General features: G+C 50.6%; 1 protein-coding gene across 15 annotated transcripts in view; it reads right to left on the minus strand.

Annotated features, from left to right (window-relative positions):
- Nucleotides 1–16,129, minus strand: part of PITPNM2 (phosphatidylinositol transfer protein membrane associated 2) — a 157,242-nt gene that overhangs the window by 55,917 nt on the left and 85,196 nt on the right. The window lies entirely within an intron of this gene.

Genomic DNA, 16,129 nt, shown 5'->3' on the forward strand with positions numbered 1-16,129 from the left:
CTCTGGAGGCACACAACCAGCAGTGTTTACTAAGCCAGAGGTCCAGCTCTGTGCCAGGTGCCAGGGGGAGCAGGGCACCAAGACGGAGCCCTTGGGGAGCGCCTAGGTCAGCGGTCCCCAATCTTTTTGGCAACAGGGACTAGTTTCATGGAAGACAATTTTTCCATGGACTTGGGAACGGGGAGATGGTTTCAGAATAATTACATTTATTGTGTGCTTTATTTCTAATCTAATGCTGTTGTTGATCTGATGGGAGGTACCAGCCCACGGCCTGCATTGGGGAAGATGAACATTTCACAAGTCACTGAAGACCTGGTGGGAATATTATTCAGCCTTAAAAAGGAAGGAGATTCTGCTACTTGGCCCTTGCCTGCTTTCCTACAGCTCTAGCCAGCTGGGGTCCTTCCTCTTCATGGAATATGCCAGGCTACTTCTTGATCCAGGCCTCTGCCATTCCCCTTAAATGCCCGTCCTCTAGGTGACGGCACAGATATGGGCCTTGTCCTGACATGGGCCGCGGTCCTGATGACATGTGCCCTCGGGGGAGGCTCCCCACTGGCTCGGCACCCTCTGGGATGGTCCAATCCACTTGCACGCAGCTGTGCCTTCCCCACAGGGCAGTCAACCCCACGGCTGGGGCCTCACCTGTCTTGCTCATGCGTAGAAGAGCTCTGGGGATGATGCAACGAGAGCAAATTCACTCTGTTCATCTTGTCATTCTCAGCAGGTGCCAGGGAGCAGGGGCCTGGCGCTTCGTGGGTACTCAGGAAGGCTTCCCCGGCAAACGTTCACGCAGCCCCGCGACAGGCAGATAACGCTGCTCAGCAGCCAAAGTGCTAATTACGAACTGCTCCCTTAGCTGTTCCTGAGAGCAACTAAAGGATTCTCCAAGAATAGCGTACCCTCCCTGTCACGTCCCTGGAAGAACACACCGGCTTTCTTGACAGCGTCTGTGACTCAGACTGTTCAGGGAGCCAGACTTGCCTCCCCCCACAGTGTGCACAGGGGCATAGTCCTCAGACAGGCGGAGAAAGGGCTGCATGTTGTTATCCGCAGCCTGGGGTATGCAGAAGCATCTGTGAAGTGGCCCCCCTGCAATGGGGTGGGCTTGAGAGCGACCAGCATGGCCCTGAAGGAGATACGCCAAAACCAGGCAGCCCTAATGCCCCTAGAGAGGCTGCCACCCTCTCTTGGATGTGCACGGTACATTACAGTTCATCATGCTCGGAAAGTCAATGCTCAGAAAGTCAATGCTCAGAAGCAGCCTGAGCAAGGCAGGAAGACAAAAGCCCAGAGGGGCTGAGTCATTCGGTGAGGCCACACAGCGCATTATGGGCAGAGAATCCCCCTGGAATCACTCATTCCTGGCCTGTGACCCAGAGCTTGCTCTACCATGCCCTTGGGTAAGCAAGGGGCCAGGTGCTGCAGGCTCCAGCAATTGGGTCCGAAGACCCAACTCAGAAGGGAGCAGGCAGGGTGAGCTGGATGCTGAGCCAGAAGACCCAGCAGTGTTGCCCATGTGAGTGCACATGCAAAGCTCTGTACGACTGTGGCCAGGTCGTGCTCCACCTCACCACGTGAGTGCCGTGGCCTTTAGAGCCAGGCCTCCCAGGGCTGCCAGGGAACACAGCCTTCCTGGAAAGTTTCCCAGGTAACTGGCTCTTCTTCATAGCTATCAGTTTCCCTTCATCACCCCATAAAATCCTCCTGCTGATGATAGATGTCATTCCTCTCCAGGCAGGGAGAAAGGAAAGAAAGAAAACACACACACACACACACACACACACACACACACACACACACACACAAACTGGTGAAATTAGGAAAGTCCAGAAGAACATCTATTTCTGCTTCATTGGCTACACTAAAACCTTCGACTGTGTGTGCACCACCACAAACTATGGAAAATTCTTAAAGAGATGGGGATGCCAGATCACCTTACCTGTCTCTTGAGAAACCTGTATGCAGGTCAAGAAGCAAGAGTTAGAACCAAATATGGAACAATGGACTGGTTCAAAATTGGGAAAGGAGTTCAAGGCTGTATATTGTCACCCTGTTTATTTAACTTATATGCAGAGTACATCATGTGAAATGCAGGGCTTGATGAATCATAAGCTGGAATCAAGATCACCAGAAGAAATATCAACAACCTCAGAAATGCACATAATACCACTCTAATGGCAGAAAGTGAAGAACTAAAGAGCCTCTTGATGAAGGTGAAAGAGGAGAGTAAGAAAGCTGACTTGAAACTCAACATTAAAAAAAAACAAACTAAAGATCATGGCATCTGGTGCCATAATTTCAAGGCAAATAGAAAGAGGAAAAGTAGAAGCAATAACAGATTTTATTTTCCTGGGCTCCAAAATAACTGGGGATGGTGATTGCAGTCATGAAATTAAAAGACACTTGCTCCTTGAAAGGAAAGCTATGACAAACCTAGACAGTGTACTAAAAAGCAGAGACATCTGCTTTTGGCCGACAAAGGTCGATATAGTCAAAGCTATGGCTTTTCCAGTAGTCATGTACAGATGTGAGAGTTGAATCATAAAAAAGGCTAAGCACCAAAGAACTGAAGCTTTCAAACTGTGGTGCTAGAGAAGACTCTCGAGAGCCCCTACGACTGCAAGGAGATCAAACCAGTCAATCCTAAAGGAAATCAACCCCAGATACTCATTGGAAGGACTGTTGCTGAAGCCCCAATACTTTGGCCATCTGATGTGTAGAGCCAAATCACTGAAAAAGACCCTGATGCTGGGAAAGATTTAGGGCAGGGGGAGAAGGGGGTGGCAGAGGATAGATGGTGAGATAGCATCACTGACTCAATGGACATGATTTTGAGCAAATTCTGGGAGACAGTGGAGGACAGAAGAACCTGGATTACATACAGTCCATGGGGTCACAAAAAAATGCACACGACTTAGTGACTGAACAACAACCTGGGTCCACAACTTGGGAAGGGAAAGCATCAGCTATAGCTGGGATGCCTAGTTCAGTTGCACAGGCTGTGCACTGCCCAAGTCTAAGCAGTGACATGCTCATGGATTACCATTGGATTAGCACTCCCTCCAGTGGGGCAGTACAGAGAAAAGGCCCTGCCTCATTTGTAGGAATGTCTTCACTGGTCTCAAGGCCCACGTCTCACTAACACTTGCCCTAGCATAAGGACTCCTCAGTTCTCAGGGACTGAAGCCCAGGACCTAAGAGAAGAAATTAACCATCTTCTATGAGCTGAGTTTCACGTTCTTCTCCAGTATTTTCTCCCCTCTCTCCAAACCACTCTCCATTCCTACCTCTGTCTTTGATCAGTTCTGGAAAGTGTTCGGCAGCTCTCTCTTCAAATATGAACTCTGGCTTATAGTCCTCTCCTCTTTCTGGAACTCTTAGATAAATGTTAGGTGTTCTCCTCCTCTGCATGTCTTATCACCTCTACAGTTTCCTCACATCTGGCTTCCAGTCATGAATCCCTTCTTCAGCGATGACTACTCTCCTAGTGAAGTTCTGTTCAATTCTTTTCCAGATCTGCTGCTGCTTTTAATTTTTGGTTGTGCTGCACAGTATGCAGGATCTTAGTTCCCTGACCACGAATTGAACCTGTGCCTTCAGCAGTGAAATCAGAGTCCTACTGAAACACCAGGGAATTCACTGCTTCATTTCTTTACAGCTTTTTATCCCCTTTTTATCCCCATATTTTCAACCATCCCTTTTACTTATCTAAATGCATCAAATGTAGTCAGTTTAAGGTCTAGTCCTAAATATTGGTGTATCTGGAGTCCTGAGGGGCTCTTTCTGCTGCAGACCATCCGGCCTGCCTCTGGCTCATAGAACCTCCTCTTCTCTGGGCTCTGTTACTCTTAACTATGAACTGACAATTTTTTGTGGAAGTCCTTGGCAGAAATCTTCTGAGACTGAGGACAAGGGTCTGTTTTTCTTGACAGAATTTACCTTTGCTTCATCAAATGCCTGGTTACGGCCCTGGACTCACCTGAGTTCTCACCTTAAATCGCCAGCTGGTGGTTTGTTTCGTGTGTGTGTGTATTTTTTGTTTCTTGGAGGGATATTTTTGCTTTTTTAAGCAATACTTAAAAAAAAGTATTTATTTATTTATACACAGGCTTCCCTGGTGGTTCAGATGGTAAAGAATCTGCCTGCAATGTAGGAGACCCGGGTTCAATCCCTGGGTCGGGAAGATCCCCTGGAGAAGGGGATGACAACCTACTCCAGTATTCTGGCCTGGAGACTTCGATGGACACAGGAGCCTGGCAGACTACAGACCATGGGGTCAGAAAGAGTCAGACTCAACTGAGTGAGTGACACTGTCACTTATTTATGGCTGCATTAGGTCTTAGCTGCAGCTCTCAGGCTTCTTTCTAGGTGTGGCACTTGGGCCCGGTAGTTGCCGTGTAGGTTTAGTCGTCCTGCAGCATGTGGGATCTTAGTTCCCCGACCAGAGATTGAACCTATGTCCCCTGCATTAGAAGGCAAAGTCTTAACCACTGGACCACCAGGGAAGTGCCTAGTGGTCAATCTGAACCATTAGGAAGTTTGAGTTCCTCCTTCTCATTCTTCTACTCTTCCGCCCAAATAGCTAGTAAGTGTATTTGTTTCCGGGGGCTGCTGTCACAAACTGGGTGGCTTTCAACAATGTAAATGTATTCTCTCACAGTTTTGGAGGCCAGAGGTCCGATATTAAGGTGTCATTGAGATTGGCTCCTTATCCCATGCCTGTCTCCCGACATCTGGAAGTTGTTGGCAATCCTTGCTTGGCATTCCTTGGCTTGTAGCTACATCACTGGAATGCTTCCTCTGTCGTCACACAGCCTTCTCCCTGTGTCTCTGGGTCCCTGGATCTTCACAGGGCTTTCTTCTAAGGAAACCAGTTACTGGACTTAAGGTCCACCCTTCTCCAGTAGGACCATATCTTTACTTGATTACATCTGCAAAGACCCTATTTCCAAATCAGGTCAAAAGACAGTGCGCTTGATCTCAACTGCGGGTCAGAGTTTGCTGACTCTTGTTCCAGTGACCATCTTTCAATATTTAAACACATGGACTTAAACATATAACTCTCTAGGGTGCTTAGATTAAAATGAATCTATCTTGGCGTTCCCTGGTGGTCCAGTGGTTAAGAATCTGCCTGTCAATGCAAAGGACATGGGTTTGATCCCAGGTCAGGGAAGATTCCACATGCCTTGGGGCAACTAAGCCCGTGTGCCACAACTACGGAAGCCCTCGAACCCTAGAGCCTGTTCTCCGCAACAAGAGAAGCCACTACAATGAGAAGTCTGTGCGCTGCAATGAAGAGTAACCCCGACTCACTGCAACTAAAGAAAGCCCACGCACAGCAACGAAGACCCAGCACAGTCAAAAAATCAAATAAATGAAACTTTTAAAAGAGAAACTTTAAAAAAAAAAAGTCTACCTTTTCTTCTTCAACAAGAAAGGAAACAACAGCTGTATTCATTCTAGCTCTTCATCGATCCCCCAACTGTGGGGGTCACTCCAGAACCCCTTCCTGCTCATCAGTCACAGCTAGGCTCGGAGCATGCTGAGAACCTCCCTACCTCCTGGAAACAATGCTGGCCACCGTTTCCTCTTTCAGTCAAATCCCATTTTTATTCCATCTTTCGGGAATCCCTCACGGTTTGTTTTTCACTAAAAGGCACCTCTTTGCCTACATGGATATTTGTGTGTGTGCGTGCTCTGTCGTGTCCAACTCTTTGTGACCCCATAGACAGTAGCCCACCAGGCTTCTCTGTCTGTGGAATTTTCCAGGCAAGAACACTGGAATGGGTTGCCACTTCCTACTTTTAGGGAGTCTTCCCAACCCAGGAATAGAACCCGTGTCTCTTGCGTCTCCTGCATCCGCAGGCAGATTCTTTACCACTGTACCACCTGGGAAGCCCTACATGGATATTTACTAGTATCTTTTCTATCACAAGAAAGATGTGGAGCAAGAAGAGAAGGCTGTGGGATGCCCTCAGTCTGCAAACAGTGATCTCGCCTCTGCTTAAACTTCCAAAGATTTTTTTGAAAACAAGAGGACAAAGGGAACACGGTCAGTCCTTCAGTGATGGCAAAGGCAGGGAGGTTGTTGGCAGCTGTATCCCCTCCACGTAGTCAGTTTGGGACAAGGGATCTGGCACTTGGGTCTCAACAGAGCTGAGCCCTAGTCCCCGGGGGCATTTGGATCTGCAACTCCAGCTATTGCTGATGCCGGCTGCCCCCTTCTCCCTCCCATGGTGACGTGAGCATCCATGTAGGTCCCTTTTCACTGGAGGTGGTTGGAGCTGGACTTCTGTTACTCACAACCAGACAAGTCCTGACTAATATAGGATAATATCTTCTTTTGATCTTTTGCATGTTTTCACTAGGAGAAAGAGCAAACCTCTTTCTTCTAAAGGGCATAGAGATAAATTTCACTCGGCCCCGAGGTAAAAAAATGATGAAAAAAAAAATCCAAATCAGCTAACATGTTCAGTTATTCTGAACTCTCTCAAGCTGCTGTCTTTGTCCATGCAATGGGGAGTTGATCTGGTTGCGGAAAGGGTGAAACAGATGACAGGACATCCAGGGTTCCGGACAGGCGCCTCCTTTTCATCACACGTGGATATTATCTGTGAAGCCTGAGCACTCTCTGTGAGTCTGGGGAGTTGCTCGGGGCTTCTAACAAATCTAGTTCCACCTGCCTGGAACTACCTCAAAGCCTTCTTCCCACCCCCAGGAGGTGGTAACACCACCAGCTGGGCCTGCCCATGTGTCCAGTACCACTTGGGCTTGGTGCTAAACAGACACAACACTGGGGACCAAAATAAAACCCATCTCGGTAAGATCTTGATGCAGCTTTGCAGGAACAGCAGGCTCCTGTGTACACACTCCCCCACCCTGCATGCCTGTTTGTAAATTAATCACACGTCAGAAGACTCTGTTCAGAGTCACAGGTTTCTGGACCACTCTGAGGGGAGCTCGGGCTATGGGATCTTTGGATCAACTTCAAAACTAGATGAATCCTTTCACCAGACCCTAGATGGGAATTCTGTCTTCCCAGACCCCTAAGCCATCTTTGTCTTGCACCCCTCCCCAGCAGAAGCATAGAGGGCAGGGGGAGCCAGCACCAGCCCCTTCCCTAGAAGCCCCGTCTACAAATGTGTCCTCCATGTATTGAAATGACAATTTTAACACAGACATGCACACTTGTAAGAAGTTACTGGAAGCCGTGTGAAAGCAAGATTAGAAGCAGCAGAAAGGGTCTTCCCTGGTGGTCCAGTGGTTGAGAATCGGCCTTCCAATGCAGGGGACATGGGTTCGATCCCTGGCTGGGGAACGAGATCCCCCATGCCCTGGGGCAACTAGAGAAGCCAATACACTGCAACTACAGGGCCCTTGTGCTGCGACAAAGACCTTGTTGCTCAGTGGCTCAGTTGTGTCTGACTCTTTGCGACTCCATGGACTGCAGCCCTGTCCTTCACTATCTCCTGGAGTTTGCTCCAACTCAAAGATCTAATGCAGCTAAAAATAATAAATAAATAAAAATAAAACATCTTTAGGAAAAAAGAAGTGGAGAGAAGGTAGTCAGGAAGCAGCGTTTTTAAATTATATGTTCACACCCACGCTGGCCATTGTCTCAGGCTCCTGCCTCCCTCTGGGGTTCTTCCCTGTGGCGCTAACCTCCCTCTGCTCCTGGGTCCACAGGTTCCTGGAACACTGCCCAGTCCCAAGCCCCGCTGGGCTTCCTGGAGTCAGTTCTAACGGTCCCTGGGTGGTAGCAGAGGGTCAGCAGAAGGAATGTTGGGCTGAGCTTGCTGACCTGACCTCATCACGTGACCCTGGCCTCAGTTTACTCATGGGAAGCCTGCAGAACGAATACCTGAACTCTGGGAGCTCTTAGGCGATGCCAGGTACCCCAGCGGAAGAGCGTAGGCTGATAGCTCATGCTCACGTTTCCTGGGAGACAAACTCCTCTTCTATTTGGAGCTGTCCCAGAGTGTTCCGCGCTGGCTTCTCACCGAGAGGGCTTCACCTGAGCAGACAGATGTGGGGACAGCGCCACCATGGTTACTTGCCTTCACGGGCTGGCGTTGGGTTCACTGTGTCAGCAGCTCCTGCCAACACCAGGAAGCCCGGACCAGGCTGCTGCCTCCTTCTGCTAGACGGGAAGCATAAAAGAATTGAACTGCTCTGCCCTCCTCTTCCAGAAAGTCCTCCTGGGCTGACTAAGAAACCCTCACAGTCTTTCTGCATTCTCCTGCCCCTGTGTGACACTGGATCCTGTCCCTGCCCTTGGGCACTGGGGTGACGGTCCACAACCTGGGCCTTGGGATCTGGCTTTCTCCACAATCAGTTCAACTGGGGAGTCATAGGATTCCATTAAGAATGAGGCCAACAACCATGAAGGAACATATCTTAAAGTGTCCTCTCCAGGGTTTTGTAGTCCTGGAAATTCATTGTTCACTGAGGTCTAGCCCTTGGCTGTGAATGGGGTCCATGTGGGTGTAGACTGAAGTCATCGTTTGCTTTGGGCAAGCTGGGGAGCTCTAAGGCCTCAGATCCCAAATGCAATGAGTTTGTATATGTATGTGTATCCCTTTCTAACAGAGACTTTGAGAAGAGCGAAGGAAGGCATGTTCGTACCACTGTTCTCATCCTATAAATATTTATGAAGTGCCCTACATAGACCTGGAATGAAACGAGGGGTGGGCAGAAGGCAGGACCAGTGGTTCCTAAGACTCTCTCCAGGGACTTCCCTAGTGGTCCAGGGGCTAAGACTCTGAGCTCCCAATACAGGGGGCCCAGGATCAATCCCTGGTTAGGGAACTAGATCCTGCATGCCCCAATTAAAGATCAAAGAACCTGCTTGCCACAACTAAGACCCATAGCAGCCAATTTTTTTTTTTTTTTTTTAATAAAGGACTCTATTTCCACAGGCAGTGGGCCTACAGACTCTGAAGTTGGGGTGCCCTGGGGCCTATGGAGGCCGTGGGCACTGGTGGTGAGAACTCAGACACTTGGACGCCTGGCTAATTGCAGGGAGCCTCCAAGGTTACCCACCCCCTGACGCCCTCCCCAAGTGAGGAACAAGCCGGTGGAGAGCAGGAGGTGGAGCCAACTGGCTTGCCCTGAATTATTATCCGCGGAGGAGGAGGTGCAGGCAAGGCCGTGGGCCAAGGCAGGAGAACCAGGAGTAGCTGACCCCGCCCCTGAGGGAGGGGGTGGTCAGGGAGGGGGACCAGGGCCTTTGACCACACATGCCCCGGGGATCTAGAGATTCGGCTGTGACCTTTGGTGGCAGCTGGGCTATGAGTCTGGAGGCGATTCTCCTGTTCAGGCTGCAAAAACTAAAGCAAGCTTCACTCCCCGAGCTTTTATTTTTCCAAGTGATTATGAACCAGTGTTCCTCATTCCTTCCTTTGGGGGATTTTGCAGAAGATTAAAGCAAGGCCGGACAAGGTCAGGCAGTTCAGCCAAAATCTCTCGACTGCCAGGGACCGGCACGCGTCCCAGGCCCTAAGTGCCACCTGAAGACCCTCGCGGTGGACCGCCCATCGCTAGGCAGAACAGGATGTCGAATTCGCCCCACTTGTGGTCCCCATTCCTCCCGGCCTCCCTCCCTGGGCGGGCAGAACAGCTTCCTCGTTGGGCTCCAAGCTTCCAGTTTGGATTTCCCTCATTTCCAAAATCATCCTTCTAGAAGCCGATAGACAGTGCGTTTGAGAACTTTGAAGCGCCCGCCAGGGTCAGAGCCCCGCCCCCGAACGGCGCTCAAGGCCCTAGGCTCCGCCCCCGCCGCCTGGGACCCGCCCACCGCTTGGCCGCCTGGAGCCGCGCTGCTGGCCGCTTCGCACCTTGAGTCCCCATCAAGGGCAGCGTTCTCGGGCTCACCGGGTCTCCAGTGTCTGGCGCGCGGCGGGAGCTCCCTCACTTTGCCGGAAGCATGTGCTGAGATTCACACTTGCTTGTTCTTCTGTCGAAAAGCCCTTCACCACCTGGTATCCCTGGCAAACTCCCAAAGTGTCCTTTAAAACTTAACCGGCACGCGCCGTGCCAGCAGTCCCCTACATCGAAGCTGGGTGCCCCGGGATTCTCAGGGAGCACTTCGCCTCCAGCCCTCACACAGCCCATTCCCACTGCCTAGCCCCAGACCAGGAGGCTCCAGGGCAGGACTCTGGTGCGTCCTGAGTCTTGGGTGCCACTGCAGAGCTGCAAAGATGCTCGGGGACCATCTCCCAGCATGGTGGTCCCCCGCAGGAAGAAGGCCAACCCCAGCACGTGGCAGGGTACACAGAGCTTGTGTTTCCAAAAGTCAGAGAGAGGCGCTGGAGGCTTGGGGTCACTTCTGGGGGACCTTCCAGGAGGCAGTCTGGACAGGAGCCAGTAGACAGGCCACCTCCCCATGGACTAGCCCCTGCCCCCTTACACTGGTGGGCAGCTTACATGGGGGGCCTTAACCTGAGTCCTGGTCAAGGATCTAGACAGAGGGTGGGCCCAGAGAAGGTTGGGAAGGAATGTTCCTGAGTGTGCGAGTGTTTCTGAGACCAGTACCACTGTTCTCCTCAACCTATAAATATTTACCAAGTGCCCTAGGTGGACCCTGAGTGAAACCAGGGATGGGCAGAAGGCAGAGTTTCAAAGACTCTCCGCCACTGTGTCTTCAGGAGCTGGGTCTGGGCTCTCAGCTGTGGGGGCACTGGCCCAGGCTCACCCGACTCTTTCCACACATGGCCACACACACAATTAATGCCCCAGCGGGTGCCGGGCCTGCTTCTCCCGCAGGTCCAGCTTGCGGCTCACTGATCTGTTCTTTACAGAATGTATCTGAATGTCCTTCCTGGACCAGTGTGAGGCTGGGAGCTACAGCCAGGCTCGACCTAGGGCTGGCCTGAGGGCCACAGAGCAGAAAGTACAGGGCGAGTTTAGGGCACAGGGGGACAAAGCAGAACAGAAAAGTCAGACTGAATGGCCCCCAGCATCTGATGTACGTGTGATCCCACTGATAGGAAACATCCGAACTGACAAATCCCTAGAGAAGGAAAGCAGGTTGGTGGGTGCCAGGGGCTGCGGGAGGGACTACCAATGGATATGAGGTTTCCTCTGGGGAGTGACAGAAATGTTCTGAAACTAGAAAGAAGGGGTAATGTTATCAGTACTGTGAAATATATTGTGTGTGTGTTCAGTCGCTCGGTCGTGTTCAACTCTGCGACCCCGTGGACTGTCCATAGGATTTTTCAGACAAGAATACTACTAGAGAGGGTTGCCATTTCCTCCTCCAGGGGATCTTCCAACCCAGGGATCAAAGCTGTGTCTCCTGCATTGCAGGTGGATTCTTTACCTGTTGAACCATCTTAAATGCCACTAAATTGTTCACCCTAACATGGTTAGTTTTTTTTTTTTAATGTTATATATGAATTTCATCTCCAAAAAAATTTTTAGAAAAAATAAAGTCAGGCAAAACTTCATTCATCAGTTTCCCTATTTTATCCAAAATGCCTTGGCAGCCACCCCGTTTTTGCTGAGCCAGCATCCCATCTCTTAGGTCCCCAGGGCTCACAGCACCAACCATGGGTGCCTTTTCTGTTACCCTGTATGTTTGTTTCTTTTTTTTAATTTTATTTTATATTTATTGGTTGTGCCAGGTCTTAGTTGTGGCATGTAAACTCTTACTTGCAGCCTGTGGGATCTAGTTCCCCCACCAGGAATCGAACCCATGCCCCCCTGCATTTGGAGCATGGAGTCTCAGCCACTGGACCACCAGGGAAGTCTCTGTTTCTTTAGCAAAGGTCCCACAACACACTGTAAGAGAGGGGGACTGACTGTGTCACCTTCCTGCTTAAAATTGTCAAGAAATCACTTTGAGGACTTCCCTGGCTGTCCAGTAACCACTGGACAGAGTCTACCTGCCAATGCAGGGAACACAGGTTCAATCCCTGATCCAGGAACATCCCACGTACCTCGGGCAACTAAACCTGTGTACCACAACTACTGAGCCCGAGTGCCTAGAGCCTGTGCTCTGCAACGAGAGAAGCCACCACAGTGAGAAGCCTGAGCGCCCCAACTAGAGAGCAGCCCCCACTCGCCCCAACTGGAGGAAGCCCTTGAGCAGCAGCAATGACCCCAGCCAATACATCAACCAATAAACAAAAATTTTAAAAATTCACCTTTATTCACCAGAGAACACTTGAGCTCTGTATCCTGGCACTCAAGGGCTTGGATAAACTAGGGATGGAGCAACCTCATGCAAGGAGGTCCCCAGCTGGTCTGGGGAGCCCCGCCTTGTTGATAAAGCCACTGCTAGCCCAAAGTCTCCTCGGCCAGTGACCCTTCCCTCCACCAAGCTCCCTGCATGAAGGACGTGTGTTACTGTGGATACTCCCACTTCACACCTGGGCTGCTTCGAGATCTCATTTTCCCCCCAAAACTGTGAGTCCTCCAAGAACCAGAGACCATGTGTCCTCTCCTGTGGTTGCTCCTGATGCTACCACAGTGCCGCCCAAATCCCGGGGGCGCCGCTCCCTTCTATGTAAGAATGCTTTCACCCACTGTTCACTCAATGGTTTCGCCTGAATGGACATACAATCTCCCACCACAGATAAACAAATGGTTTTGTTATATATGAACCAGTGAAGTTGCTCAGTCATGTCCGACTCTCTGCGATCCCACAGACTGTAGCCTACTAGGCTCCTCCATCTATGGAATTTTCCAGGCAAGAGTACTGGTGAGGGTTGCTGTTTCCTTCTCCAGGGGATCTTCCTGACCTGTGGATCAAACCCAGGTCTCCCGCATTGCAGGCAGACGCTTTTCTGTCTGAGCTACCAGGGAAGCCCTTGTTTTATATATATACATATATGTCAAAAGAAAATACACCTGCACCTCCAACTAGAGCAGTCAAATAGACATGCAGAGTCCAAACAGTACACATTCAGGGAGAGGATGAAGGCTGGGGCTGAGGTCAGCACAGGGAACACCAGATGGGCGGTGGAAAGTACAACCAAGAAAAGTTTCCAGAGCCCAGGGTACAGACATGGTGCTCCTTACAGGGGCCTGGGGTAGCGCAGGGGTCTTTAAGAGTGCTAGATTGACACCAATGGGATCACAGAACTCAGACACTGAAGGGGAACTTGTTACCTAACCCCAACACTTTATAGATGAGAACTTAAGACCCACAGAGAACTCCCCTCGCAGTCCAACGGTTAAGACTCCGTGCTTCCACTGCAGGGGGCTAGGGTTTGACCCCTGGTTGAGGAATTAAGATCCCATATGCCATGCAGTGCAGCCAACAAAAAATAAGGCCCAGAGAGGGGCAAGAAGTTGATCTGTTTATCCACCCATCAATGCATCAATCTTCAATGCATCTAATCACCTATCACCTACCCATCTATCCATTCATCCTTCCACACATGCATTCATGTATCCATCCATGCATCCATCAGCTATCAAGCATGCATGCACACATCCACCCATACATCCACACGCACATGCGTCCATCCATCTATCCGTCCCTCCCTCCTCTCCTTCTAGGGAGCCAGGGCACAGCCCTAGCCTCTCAACTTTAAGTTCTCCATAAGGGGCCACAGTTGCTTTCAAGTCCATGGCGGCACAGAGGAATTTTCTGACCCCATTAGGTAGGTAAGAATCAAGTCCCTGCTAGTGGGGCTCATGCCAAAGTACATACTATCTCAGGCATCTGCCCTAAAGCCTGTTCACTGACAGCTCAGGGAGGGCAGCTGTTCCGAGCCCACTCTGCAGATCAGGAAACGGCAGCCCTCCTGGGATTTGCTCTCTCCCTGCACTATGACGCCGTGGGGCAGGTGTGGCTTGGCTGGGCGGTGGTGGGAGGCACTCCTGGTGGGCAAGAGGTTCAGCAAAGGCTCTCAAGCAGGACTGCCACAGCGGGCAGGTGGCAAGGGGGTCCCCGGGTCGCCACAGGATGGCGGGAGATGTGTGGGAAAGAGCTTGCACATTGGGGAGCATGCACTCGGGGACTTTGGAGCCTGCCAATGCTCCCAGATGCGATGGAGCTCCTGAAGGTTACGGGGAGAGCTGGTCCCCAAGAAGGGCAGGCAGATGGGGTTGGAGCAGAGTTATGCCAGCTCCTTGTGCACCCGCAGCTTCAGACAGCACTGCAGAAGAGACATGGGGGCGAGCGGCTCTGAGTGCTCGCAGCCGCCAGCTGCCACGAGCAGGCAAGGTAAGGAGACGGCACAGGTGCGCGTACAAAAGGACTATCTGAGAAGCAGGAGCTGCAGCAGGGGGTGGGTGGTGGGGCCCCAGGGAGGCCCCGCAGCACAGAGCATCTCCTGGCTCTCCCCCCTCCTCCCTGCCTGGGGAAGGGCCCAGCTCGCATCTGTCTGCTCCCCTCCATTCCCACCTGGGGACCATCTGCTTGCCTCCTCCCCATTTCAACGTGCTTTGCCTACAAATGCAGTATGTTATGTCCCCATGCTCCCTCCCAGCAAGATGGAAGGGCAAGTCTGAGCCCTGGCACTTTCTCTTCTCTGTCCTTAGATAAGATATATAAATTTCACTCATCTGTAAAAGGGAGGAGTTGGTAATAATACATCTAAAGAGAAGGGTCAGACATACGTGCAGAGAAAAGCCCACAGTATGCCTGGCAATAAGGATGTGTTCCATCACCCATGGTGATCATAAAAATGTCTATCTCCTGGGCACTGCTGGTGGTGCTGGATGGAGTCCTGGAGGTCCCTGTGGGTGGCATCAGGAAAGGGGCCCACTGGGAGGGACACTGAAGGTGCTGGGTCAGGGACTAAATGTAACCCGAACAAAAGCAGGTTTATCCTTGGGGCCAAATGCATTTAAGACTTCAGAGCTCCCCACACGTTAGATGGTAACGCTGCATATTTCAGCAGCATCCAATAATCAACTCCGTGGACATTTCTGCAGTGAAATAAGTGAACCCAGAATACGTAAGGGCTATAAATAGCCCCGCTTGGACTATAAATAGCTTCACCTCGGTTCAGGCGGGAGTTTGCTGCCAAGTGAGTTATGAAAAAGTGTTTGCTTTTCAGAGCTTGCTGGAGTTTGGAATTGAGGATAAGGAATTGCGGTTCTGCACGTCAGTGTTTTTCATCACAAACCAGGGAAACAACTGACTGTCAGCCCTGGCTCATCCCGCAGCCAGAGAGATCCCGATCAGAGTCACAAGCCTCCTGCCCCTAACACCCGCCGGGCCCTGACCCCAGGGACACTGCACAAGGAGACCAGTCACCAAGCAAAAAACAAAGGTGTACACGCATAAACACACACGGCGATGCATATAAATATAATCACATCAGCCGCAGGCGTGGAAGCAAACCATGACGCAGGCCCCGATCCAGCCTTCTCGGTGCTTCAAGGATGGGGAAGGAGCCCTCGGGGGCCCGGTGTTTGGGAATGCTGATTGGCATGTTCTGTGAAGTTGCTTCAATGATCAGAATAAAAGGGGGAGGGGGCCTCCCCGGTGGTCCAGTGGTTAAGAATCTGCCTTCCAATGCAGGGGACTTGGGTTTGATCCTGGGTCAGGGAACTAAGATTTCACATTCTGTGGGGCAACTAAAAGTCCCCGTGCCACAATGAAGAGCCCACCCATGGCAAGGAAGACCAAGTGCAGACAGGAAATAATTTAAAAAATAAAATAAGTAAAATAAAAGGGGGTGTTGGGCATGGGAGAGGGATAAATTCTGAGTTTGAGAATAGCAAAAATAGTCAACAAGGTCCTACTATACAGCACAGGTAACTATATTCAATATCTTGTATTAGACCATAATGGGAAAGAATATGAAAAAGAATATGTATATATATACACACACATATATGTATGTACACGGGGCTTCCCAGGTGGCACTAGTAAAGAACCTGCCTGCCAATGCAGGAGACTTAAGTTCCATCTCTGGGTCGGAAAGATCCCCTGATGTAGGAAATGGCAACCCACTCCACTATTCTTGTCTAGAGAATCCCATGGAGAGAGGAGCCTGGTGGTCTACAGTCCATAAGGTCGAAAAGAGTTGGACATGACTGGAGTGACTTAGCACGCATGCACACACATATACACGTATATGTTTAACCAAATCACTTTGCCGTACACCAGAAAGTAACATGACATTGTAAAGCAACTCTACTCCCATAAATAACTAAATAAGGG

Source organism: Muntiacus reevesi, chromosome 13 (assembly GCF_963930625.1).
Source record: "Muntiacus reevesi chromosome 13, mMunRee1.1, whole genome shotgun sequence".
Classification (NCBI taxonomy): domain Eukaryota; kingdom Metazoa; phylum Chordata; class Mammalia; order Artiodactyla; family Cervidae; genus Muntiacus; species Muntiacus reevesi.